The sequence below is a fragment of the Cheilinus undulatus genome, linkage group 1, assembly GCF_018320785.1.
Source record: "Cheilinus undulatus linkage group 1, ASM1832078v1, whole genome shotgun sequence".
NCBI lineage: Eukaryota > Metazoa > Chordata > Actinopteri > Labriformes > Labridae > Cheilinus > Cheilinus undulatus.
In genome coordinates this window covers 27,893,914-27,905,148 of record NC_054865.1, presented here as the reverse complement: position 1 = coordinate 27,905,148, position 11,235 = coordinate 27,893,914, and positions in this window count along the sequence as shown.

Genomic DNA, 11,235 nt, shown 5'->3' with positions numbered 1-11,235 from the left:
CTGTTTCAACCATTTTTGCCATTTTACAATCCCATTAATTACCTCTACAGCAATTTTTCTGCCCCTCTCACCTCTTTTTGTCACTTTTCTAAAGTTTTGAGCCCGTTTTTGCATCTTTTGACCCATTTTTTTTGCCACTTTCTGCTCACTTTCTGTCTCTCTTTACCCATTACTGTCACTTCAAACCAATTTTTGCTACTTTTTGATGTTATTTCCCCACATTTACTGACCTTTTGCCACTTTTAACCAATTTTGCCATTTATCAAACCCTTTCCACCACTTTTCTGACTGTCTTTGACACTAATACCCATTTTTGCAAATTCCCATCTATTGTTGTCTCAGTTTACCCATTTCTGTCACTTTTAAGCTGTTTTCATTCTTTTAAGAAAAGGGGTTTATATTTTGAAGAAGACTATATACTACGGAATAAAAAAAAATTTGTTGCTTTGAAAGGAGTGATTATTATTCAGAGAGAAAAAAAACTGTTACTACAGCTTTCCCTCTTATCCTCCATTATGGGCGGCCTTGATCTGGAGCAACTGTTTATTTCCTCTGTAGTCATTTTAAAACTTTCTATTCTTACAGTTTTATTATTCTGTTTTGGTAAAAATGCAGGTTTTTCAAAGATTCTGAAAGCTGTTCGTTGTTAAAGGAAGCTCAGATATCTGAAATCTGATTAAAAGACACAAACACCTTGAAGTCAAACACTGAAGGACAAACAAAAACAACCCTGTTATATTTTATAATTCTGAATTGTAAATTGATGATGTAAATTTGACGTTTTTTTCCTATTGAATACATTTCTATTGTACTGTAAACTCAAACGTCTCTGAGTTTCTGAGGAAGCCAAACATCTTCAAGTTGATTTTCAGAGTATCTCAGATGAAACCAAACGTCTGCCTGCAGGGAAGAGAATCAGTCAGAAACCACAGGAATGATGCATTCATTGTCAAGATAGCCATTATTTTGTCAAAATGGATTCCTTCTATGGAAATGTGACTTTTCCTCACAAACATGCCCCTCAGTAATGTTAAAATATGCCAGCTCCCGTTTCTGTTGTAATCTGCTCACTGAGATGACTGAGAGAAGCAGGTTCATGGCAATAGAATGACTTTTTGTGATGCAACTTAAAATTGACATCCTCTATGCATTGAGATGTGAGACTTTTTCTTTACTTTGAAATGTACCGTGATAGAGTTGGTTGTTTGCACAGCTTCATTTCTAAAAAAAAGACAGTTATACCATCACTAAGGTTGGGCAATTAATTGAAATTCAGATTAAATCACAATTTCAGCGTCTGTTATTTTCAAACGGCAGAAGGTGTAATATTTCTTTGACTGGAAATGAGTCAGTTTAGCAGAATATTTTGCAGCAGAGATGATATACTTTACTTAGCATGCAAACATTCAAGTGTCAATTTTAAAAAATATTTGCAAAACATCCTGTTTTCCTTATTTTTTAATATTTTTTCACAAAACTGATCAAGGCCTTCAATATGACAATTCATATCATCTGAGTCTGAGTAATTGCAAGAAGATATTTTTTTCACAATCTGTCAGCCTTTGTTAAATCTAATTGTGTTGGTTATAATATATATTAATTCAATGCTTGTGTTTATTGAAAAAATACATAAAATTAAATACTTAAAAAACCAATTGCCTATTAATATTGGCGAAAAAGCAGTTCGATTTTTTCCCCATACTGTCAGCCCTATCTATCACCAAATATATGAGTGTGATTTAGATATCTATTGGATTATTCTTGGAGAGACTCGGGAACTTGTGGTTAAACTTCCAACACTCTCACAGCAGAAGCATGACATGGCTCCTGATCCTGTAAACGCTGTTTCACAGGCACACACATCCTGTTCCTCTTTGACACACACATGCTAAGGGCTGCTGGGGCTCATTTGTACCATTTAAGACTTCTGTGAGATTCTTTTTCTTCCTTTTTGTTCCTCGATCAGCACCTTTACGTTTCTGTAGATGTGTGTATTGTGCTGGTTTCCTTCTCTCATTAACTCAAATTTCTGCTACCAGTCACACTCTCTTGCAGACATTTGGGGTCCTGGGATACAGGCTATACTACAGGATAACAGAAAACATTACGTTAGTTTTCAGGCTTTTTATTTCATTATACACACTGAAACTTGATCAATAGTCAGGCAAACATATCTCCTCATTGTCTCCTTTTTGTAGTCTGCAAACATCATCTGTGCATCACCATATTAACCCAGTTTAAGACAACGTTTTGCCCTTGAAATATTATCTGGAAGTAGAGGGGGAGTTGTGTATTTGGGCAAATACAGTTTTGTGTGGATTGGTTCTGATTGTTTCATTTCCTGATTTCCACTAAGACTGTTTGAAAAGTTTGAGGAAGGCTGGATTTGAAATGTCCTTTGTGTGTGTGCTTGTGCTTGCATGTATTTGCCAGTCCCATGTTAAGGGAAGTGTCTGTTCTTATCAAAGAGCAGGATGAGGTGACATGTACCTGCTGAAGAGCCATCAGCTTTTTACTGAGCTGTTTCCCTTCACCCTTCAGTGTGTGGTGGTGTTGGGTGCATTTATGTGTGGGTCAGGGGTGGAGACACAAAAGTTAAATATCTGGGGCTCGGCCCAAACTCAGGACAGTCCAGGGAGCATTCTCTTACAGAAATAGTTTTAGCCTATGAAGAAGTTATATGCACTAATCTCAAGTATTTTAAAAGATTATTTCTGGGCCTTTTTGCCTTTATTATGAAAGGACAGCTGAAGAGAGACAGGAGATATGGGGTGAGAGTAGGGGACGACACGCACCGAGAACAGAAATCAATCCCATGTGCGTGGAGGACCATAGCCTTTGTATATGGGTACCTGCTAAACCAGCACCCAGTTTCAAGCAATTTTGAATACAACAGTATTGTTCTTAAGACCACACTATCCAAGACCAAGACTTGCCTGAGACCAGAGTACACCGAGACCAAGACATGACCAAGACTTTTGGGTCCAAGACAAGACAAGACAAGACCATTCTCAAGTACAACAACACTAGAATACAATTTTATTCAAATACCAAAAAAAAAAATGTATACAACATTTGGGTACAGGTTCACAAAAAACACCCTATAGAGCTAATATAATTTTAAAGATAAAATGGCTCTAAAAGTGTCGTCATCACTCTAAAATCATACTAGAAAATGTTAAAGAACAATAAAATGTACTTCAACTTACCAAAAAAAGTACAGAAATCATGTGATGTTTATGACATAGATTCTGTAAGTTAGGTATAAAAGTTTACAACTGAAACCAGTCATTTCATTGAAAACATATTAGGAGTTGTTCCTTATAGATTCATCATGAAAATGGTAATATTTGATGCAAACACTTTTTAATATATGCTTTTGTGTGTAGGGTTTTAGAAGAAAAAAACATCTGTTTTCATTCATTTTGGCTACAAGAATAGATTTTCTGTGTTGTGATTATCAGGATTGTTTGTTTAATATTATCTATTTCCTTTGGCATTAGTCTATCATACCTATTATACCACTCAACAGTAACTATTCCATGAAGCTCCTGTTTTTATGTTTATGTTAATGCCAGTGGAAGTTCAGAACTCTTCAGCTCTGGAATCAGCAGAGCGCACCATGCACCTTAGTTGACTCTTCTCTGGGACTTTAAGTGGTCTTCCACTTTGTGGCTGAGTTGTTGTTCCTAAATGCTTCCACTTTCTAATAATATCACTTAAAGTTGACTGTGGAATATCCAGCAGGGATGATTTTTTCACAAACTGTGTTATTGCAAGGAGGCATCCATCGCTTGACGTCACTGAGCTCTTCAGAACGACCCATTTTATATGAATGTTTGCAGATGGAGACTGCATGGCTAGGTGCTTCATTTTATACACCTGTGGCAACAGGTCTGATTGAAACTCCTGAATTCAGTAATCAAGAGGAGTGGATAAATACTTATAGTGTAGTGTAGCTCTATCAGACCTGGATTCCTCTAATATATCTATTAAGAGCAGCAGTGACTGTGACCTAAGAGAGAGTGAGAGGTTGTCAGGCGTGGTAGATCCTCCAACATCCAGTCCACATGGTAATGTTTTCCACATTATACATGGACGTTTAGCATGCCAGTAAATCATCACCAGTAGGGCTTACAGTCAAACAGCAAAGGGTACAGAGGATAAAGCAGCAAAACATAGCAGATTAAGTATTAACAGTCATCTGTCACCTGTTAAAGAGCTGCAGATCAAAGCATTTCACTGAAATAATCATCCCACAGGAGGATGAGCGGCTTTGTAATGAGCTCTGGGATTTCCCTGTTATCCTGACTTTTGACCTCAACCTCTCTTGCCCACCTCCTAAACCTGCCCACTTGTTAACCTGGTCGTCATGCATGTGACCTACCAGCACTTCAGAGGAAGTCCCAATGAAAAGTCATGTGTGGAGGGTTAAACCGTTACAGAGAGAGAGAGAGACGGAGGGAGATGAATGAGAGAGAGGGAGAGGAGGAAAGAGGAGCACAGAGTCAAAGTGAAGTGTCATGATTCATACATTAACACAGGAATGCCATTAAGTAGTGGAACAGGCACGCTAGTTTCCAGCAGCAGGGTTGGGATGGGGTGGTGGGAGCAATGATTATATATATAAAGGGAGAGTCTGCAGAATAACAAAATCCTTATCTAATGTTTTTCTTAACCGTTGTGCTTCAAAAGTAAAAATGAACACAACTTTAGTGCAGCGTATTAACAATACACCAAATCATAGCTTTCATGTGACACCACACACTCATTATTTATTTATTTACTGATGGGGAGACAAGCCTGGGCTCTACTTCTGCAGAATCCCATCTGAGAAAACTTTTGGAGGAGCAAATAGCGCATTATGCTGTTAGACACTGCTGTCTCTATAGAACAGACTTCTCCTAATCCTGCCATAGAATATCATGTAAACTTGATCAAAATAAGACTGCTTTTTAACTGATACTACAAAGTGACCGCTGACCATGATGCTTATACTCTCATGAAGTAACACAAACTATTTAATGCTAGGTTATTAGCATTATTAGAGTAGGATTTATTTTGCCCATTCACTATCTTAAAAGCAGCATTTCTCACCCAAACACACCATAAATACCTAAAACTGTCTGTACTTTTGTAGACTTTTATCCTGGCAGTTGTGTAAGAAAGTTCCTCTACCACTGTAAATATAATAGTATGTAAATGGGGAAAATGTGCAACTGGAGAATAAAATGCTTCTGCCTCAGCACTACATATAGTAGCAGTATCTGCCACTGTCCGAAGCTGTTTTGCCCTGGCCTCTGCCCAGGTCCCATGACTGAAAGCTACTACAGGTAAAGTTGAAACTCAACACTCAGTGCATAAATGAAGATTAGACCAATTCAGGGTCTTGTCAAATTTTGCAAAAGGTTGGCTGCAGCAGACCATTCTTCTGAGGTGTTGTATATTTCCAAAAGGATTGCCTTAATATGTACATCTTTAAAGTTCAAGATTTTTTAAATTCAACTTTATTTATTACCAATGTCTGGCAATTACATTCATGGAATAATCATAAGGCAAACATTACACACTAGTAACATTAATAAATAAAACACAGAAAATGGTGAGAGGTCTAATCAAGGATTAAATTTTGTATCCACCTTATTCCTAGCCCCCATGATTCTATGCGTGAAATATGGGTGCAACTTCCAATCCGTTCTATCTAAATGGGACTTTGCACAGAAACGAGACACTGAAAGTGATTATTATAGACTGATTAAGATAAGTTATTCAGATTCATATCAGGTGTTCAGAGTGGGTTATCTCTCCGCTAGGGCAGGGGTTTGATCCAATCCCCTGTGGCCAAATGTTGAACTGTCTTTGGGTGAGACACAAAAATTAAACTGTGAGTGAATGTGGATGAATGTAATACTGGAGGACGCTTTTGCATAAAAGCCTCCACCTTTAACGTGTGAATGGAGTATGAATGAGCATGACTGGTTAAAAGCCGTATCAGACTACAGCTACAACAGAGGCCTTTTGTCTGATGCTAGCAGTCTTGTCCTTTGAAAAGAGAGGAAAACAAAAGAAGCAACAATCATGGACTCATGACAATCAAAAAGTACAAAACTGACTGTCTTTCAAATAGAATTGGAGGTATGAAAACTAATTTCTGCCAGCGGTATCTAAAGGATGAGATTACGGATAGAAGCAACTGAAATGAGTTTCCTCTGAGGGTGTCTGGGCTCAGCCTTTCAGACATCCAAAGGGAGCCAAGAGTAGAGCCACTGCTCCTTCACATTGAAGGTGAGGTGGCTCGGCATCTAATCAAGATACCTCCTGGGTGCCTCCCTTCGGAGGTCTTCTGAGCACGTCCTACTTGGTAGAAGACCTCAAACCCAGAATACACTGGAGAAATTATATGGTCTATGAACACCTCAGGATCCCCTAGAAAGAGTTGGAAAATTAGTCCAGGTTGATATGCCAGCTTTTCTGTGTTTAAACAAAAAGATTTGGTGAGGGGAAGTGAATAAAGCTACTACAAGGACACAGTTTACTGTATGTTGTTTAGGGAGAAATCCTATCCTGTGTCAGTGTCAGGGTTGATGTTGTTGACATCAGATCCACGGGTCAAACCAGACAAAAAATGCGAGAAAATAATATGCCAGTCTTGTCAAGTTGTGGTCGTGGGCCATCTTGGGTGCATCACTTATTATTATGTGTTCCTGATGTTTGTAGTTGGTCTGATGATTGTTGATGTGCTGTGACAATGCAAAAGCTGGCTAAATTTGTGTAGTCTCAGCAGGCCTTAAATGTGGCCTGCACTGTTAAAATGCCTTGAGTAGTCAGACAGCTAGAGGATAGTACAAGCTCAGGTTCACTAAGCATTTATATCAGACCTTTCTTATGGCCTAAGTTTCTGAATTAAGTCAACCTCAGCCTTATTTGACTTTTTCATCTGAAGCTGAATCTCCTGAATTTCTTTCTTTACCAAAGACTCTTACACACCCATCCAAGAAAGCACCAGCAGACGGTATTTTTTTCTCACTCTTCATCAGTTTAATGAGCACATCATAGGAGCTATTTATGCTGCTGTCAAAAGACAGAACATATCACACTCTTTTCCCTCACTCACAAATATTGTGGTTTACAAATGTAGGAGACAAACCCATGGACATCTGTGATGAGCATGGCTGTCTCGGAGAGACAAAACAATGTGTGCTTCTTTTTTCATCATTAACATAAAATAGCTGCAGATGGAAGCAGTCAGAGTGTGTCTGTTCATACTGCACGCACACTGTGGCTCACTGTTCAAGAATAACAAGAAAATAAACACGTGCAAATGACTTAAAGTTAAATGAGCATAAAGAATTTGGATGGCGTATGTGTGCTTGGTTCTCTGTTTGTGATTGTGGTTTAAGTGTTATGTGTCTCTAGAACCTCATGGGTTTTTAGGGATGTCAAACTAATAATACACCAAGAAATAGACAGGTACACACACAAACATTCCTTTCTTGACCCTGTGGAGCCTAACATGTTAAACTCTCTCTTCACCATAACCAAAGACTTATATTTATAGTCTGAGGGAGGGAGGAGAGTTGACTGCACAGTCAGGACTGTGTAACTGCACTAAATTCCAAAATCCTGACTCAAATCTGCTCAATAAAGAGACGATCAGAGAAAAGCAGAAGATCAAACGATTAAAAGGAAGAAGGATGATGGTGCAAAAGATCTAAGAAAAGAGAAAATAAACGAAGACCTCAAGAGAACAAAATACAGAATAAACAGCAATGTTTGAAAGTAGTCTAAGGCCGGATGTGCAGCACAACTGCAGTTTGCATGCTCACATACTGAGAGATGTCTCGGTTAACCATAACTTTCTGTAGATACTGTGGTCAGTAATGCTGTGTTTGCTGAATATTTTCTATCATTCAGTCATTGTTGCACAATTTAAACCCCCCACATACAAAGAAATACATTGTGCTCATCTGTCAAGCTAGATAACTTTACATTAGATCAAGACAAAGCTGAGAAAAAGAAGCAGGAATTTAAGGACCATGCCTGTGGGAGAAAAAAGATGATGATGACATCTATGCAGGGAGCATGAGGAAGCAGCGGCATACATGAAGACATGAGAACAAATTACACTTCCAGACCAGGTTTTAGACAAGGTGACAGTTTTTTTTTTGGAGGGAAGACCAAAAGAGACAAAACTTGTTAAGTACCTTTATTATAAAAACCCATCAATTATCAGGGTCTTCTTTCTGTAAAGATGGCACACAGTGGTGTAGTGGTTTCTGCAGAAGTTTCTTAATTCATCCCCCACATTTCTAAAGCAGCACATCCAGTAAAGGATAACCACCGGTGTTATAAACAAAGTAAGACCTTCTTGCATATTTACCTATCTCAAAAATGAGCCTCTAGTATTTTCAGTGTGACTGAACTCTTACTGCAAACAGTATGGATCGTTATTAAACTAAAGGCAACAGAAGAGCAGGTTTTGCGGTCACCACTGGCCTATATTTGATTTGATTTGATTTGATAATACTTAATTGTCAGAAGCAAGATCTGAAATTTGTTTTGCATTAAAACAGCAGCTCCGTCATACACAATTCAAGGGACGATATACACAGACATACATATAACATTCAATGAGGACAATTAACAAAAAAACGTCTACCCAATTATGACCTCATTGATTTTGTGTGATTTTGTGGATTAAGCTCCTCATTTAGCTTTAGGATGGACTTATGTATGAAGGACTGTTTGAACCTGACCCTATTAAAGCGTGGCACAGATTACCGACGCCCTGATGGTAACATTACATATTCTTTGTTTAGAACATGGCTGGGGTTGGAAATGATGTTCTTAGCCAATCGCATGGTGTTATTGTGATAGGCAGCGTCAAACAGTGCGTCCAGAGGTTGGCCCACAATCTTTGAACAGATTTTAATCAAGTGTCTTAGTCCAGATTTTGCAGTGACTGTGAGGCAGCTATACCATACGGCATTACAGTACTGCAGCACACTAAGGACGACAGAGTTAAAGAACAGAAGGAGCACCTGCTGTGTGGCCCCGAATGATCTGAGGCGACGGAGGAAATATATTCTTTGTTTAGTCTTTTTACAGATGAAGTCAATGTGATGTTTCCATGATAATGTTGAGTCGATCATGACGCCCAAATATTCAAATGACTCCACCTGTTTTATGCAGACATTATTAATGACAATGGGAGCTGCAGGTATGGGTTTTGAGCTGAAAACTACTTCCTCTGTTTTTTTGGTGTTTATTTCCAGAGCGTTGTTTTTGCTCCATGTCACAACCTTGTCCACACCCTGTTGATGCAAGCCTGGGTTGTCAGAGTTATTCAGCAGTGTTAGCAGGACAGTGTCGTCTGAATACTTGATTACAAATTGATTGATGGAGCATGCTGCCATGCAGTGCGCAGCCGAGCAGCGCACCTGAGTAAAGTTTATAGACCAGTGGTTCTCAGCTGGTGGGTCAGGACCCAAAAGTGGGTCATAGGGCTGTTTACAGTGGGTCATAAACTGGTTTCAGAAAAAAAAGGCAAAATATCTCTGGTATTGAATCCATATACTTTATTTTGCAGGAACATAGGTAAATTCTTTCTCTGTCATTTTAAAAAAGAAAGTACAATATGTCGAAATGATGAAAAAATACCAGTGCCAGTCCTGCACAGCATGGTCCACTGTCCCCTATGTGTAACATAGATTTTTATATTAAATTAAATGATCATATTTCCTGTTTTACTTAGCCTATTGACATCAAATAAAAACTGAAAGAAAGCTTAAAGATCATGCTTTCCACACAAAGTGATTACAATGTAAAATGTGGCTTGGTTTTCATGCTGTCATATGACAAATATAGCGTTTGATGAAATTGCGACGGTGTGATCGTGGACCCCTGAGAGTTACTATTGAACAGGCTCAGTATTTACGATCCCAAGTCAGAATGACCAAATCATCATTCAAGCAGGTCAGAGAGGGGAAGATCATTCTTAATACACCACAGAAAATCTGGTAGGATAATCTTTAGAACCATCCAACCATCAGGCCTTTGCTGACTTTGGTCGGGGGGGGGGGAAACAGACCCATGATTATCCTGTGGTGTCGCCCTGCTTAAGATGTTTCCATGCAGTTGTGGCTCTGTGGCACTCCCAAGAAACTGTATCAAAGGTGAAAGTGTATTTATTTCACTCATAAATGTGTATTTACAGATTTTTGGGATGATTCCATCCTGAGAGAAGTGAGTTCAGCCAATTGTGTTTAAAGACAACACCTTTGGAATAAAAACTTGTTTTACTGCACATCTCTGTGTGTGGCTAGAAGTTTGATGTTATATTTGATGCTTCTCACATAAAACACCCTAATATTGATGACAGTGAGGAGACAAATACATCAAAGGACCCAAATATGAGATCAATGCAGTACTATTCTGATTATCATTGATTATGATAGGAGTAGTTTTCAGAGAGAATATCTCTGTATAATCAAGAGATAAAATCTGTTTGTTTGTATGCATTCCTTTTATTAAGACCCTATATAGATAACTTTTACATTTTTAACTGATCAAATGCTCTGCAGCCTAAGGAATCATATTACTATTCCAAGTTAAGTGTAAGGCCGAGAGAGAATTTCACAATCTGGAAACCACAATTTGTTACCATTGTTGAATGTGATGCCTAACAATAAACAATTGACCAAGAAAATGATTTAATTTGTGAATTTTATGCCTTTATTCAACAGGACAGGGGACAGCATCAGAAATCAGGGAGTGGGAATGACAGGAAAGGAGCCATAAAATTGGCCACCTGCTTGGAGAATTATGGCCTCAATATGCAGGGCATGACCTCTGACACCCCAGGTTTCAGCTTTTGGTGTTGGAGAAACAGACCCTTAAACAAACAAACAAAAAATCATTCCTGTCTTTTGTAAAGAATTTCTGCTCAACATGAAACGATTCATTGTGTTGACTGTAAAGAATAAACCTGTTTCATACACACAAATCACACACAAATCCAAACAAATGGAGGCACCTTTATCCACAAACACACCGGACACCTACAGCGCCTCCACACAACTGTCAAACACTCTTATGCTGAACATGCCTTTTGAGTTTTCACATCTACTTGTTTTTCTCCTTTGTTGTGGATGAAAAAAGACTGAACTCAAAGTGTTCAATCCCACAAATCAGAAACAATTGTCTTGTGGGATGAGCAATACACATCACTGCTCT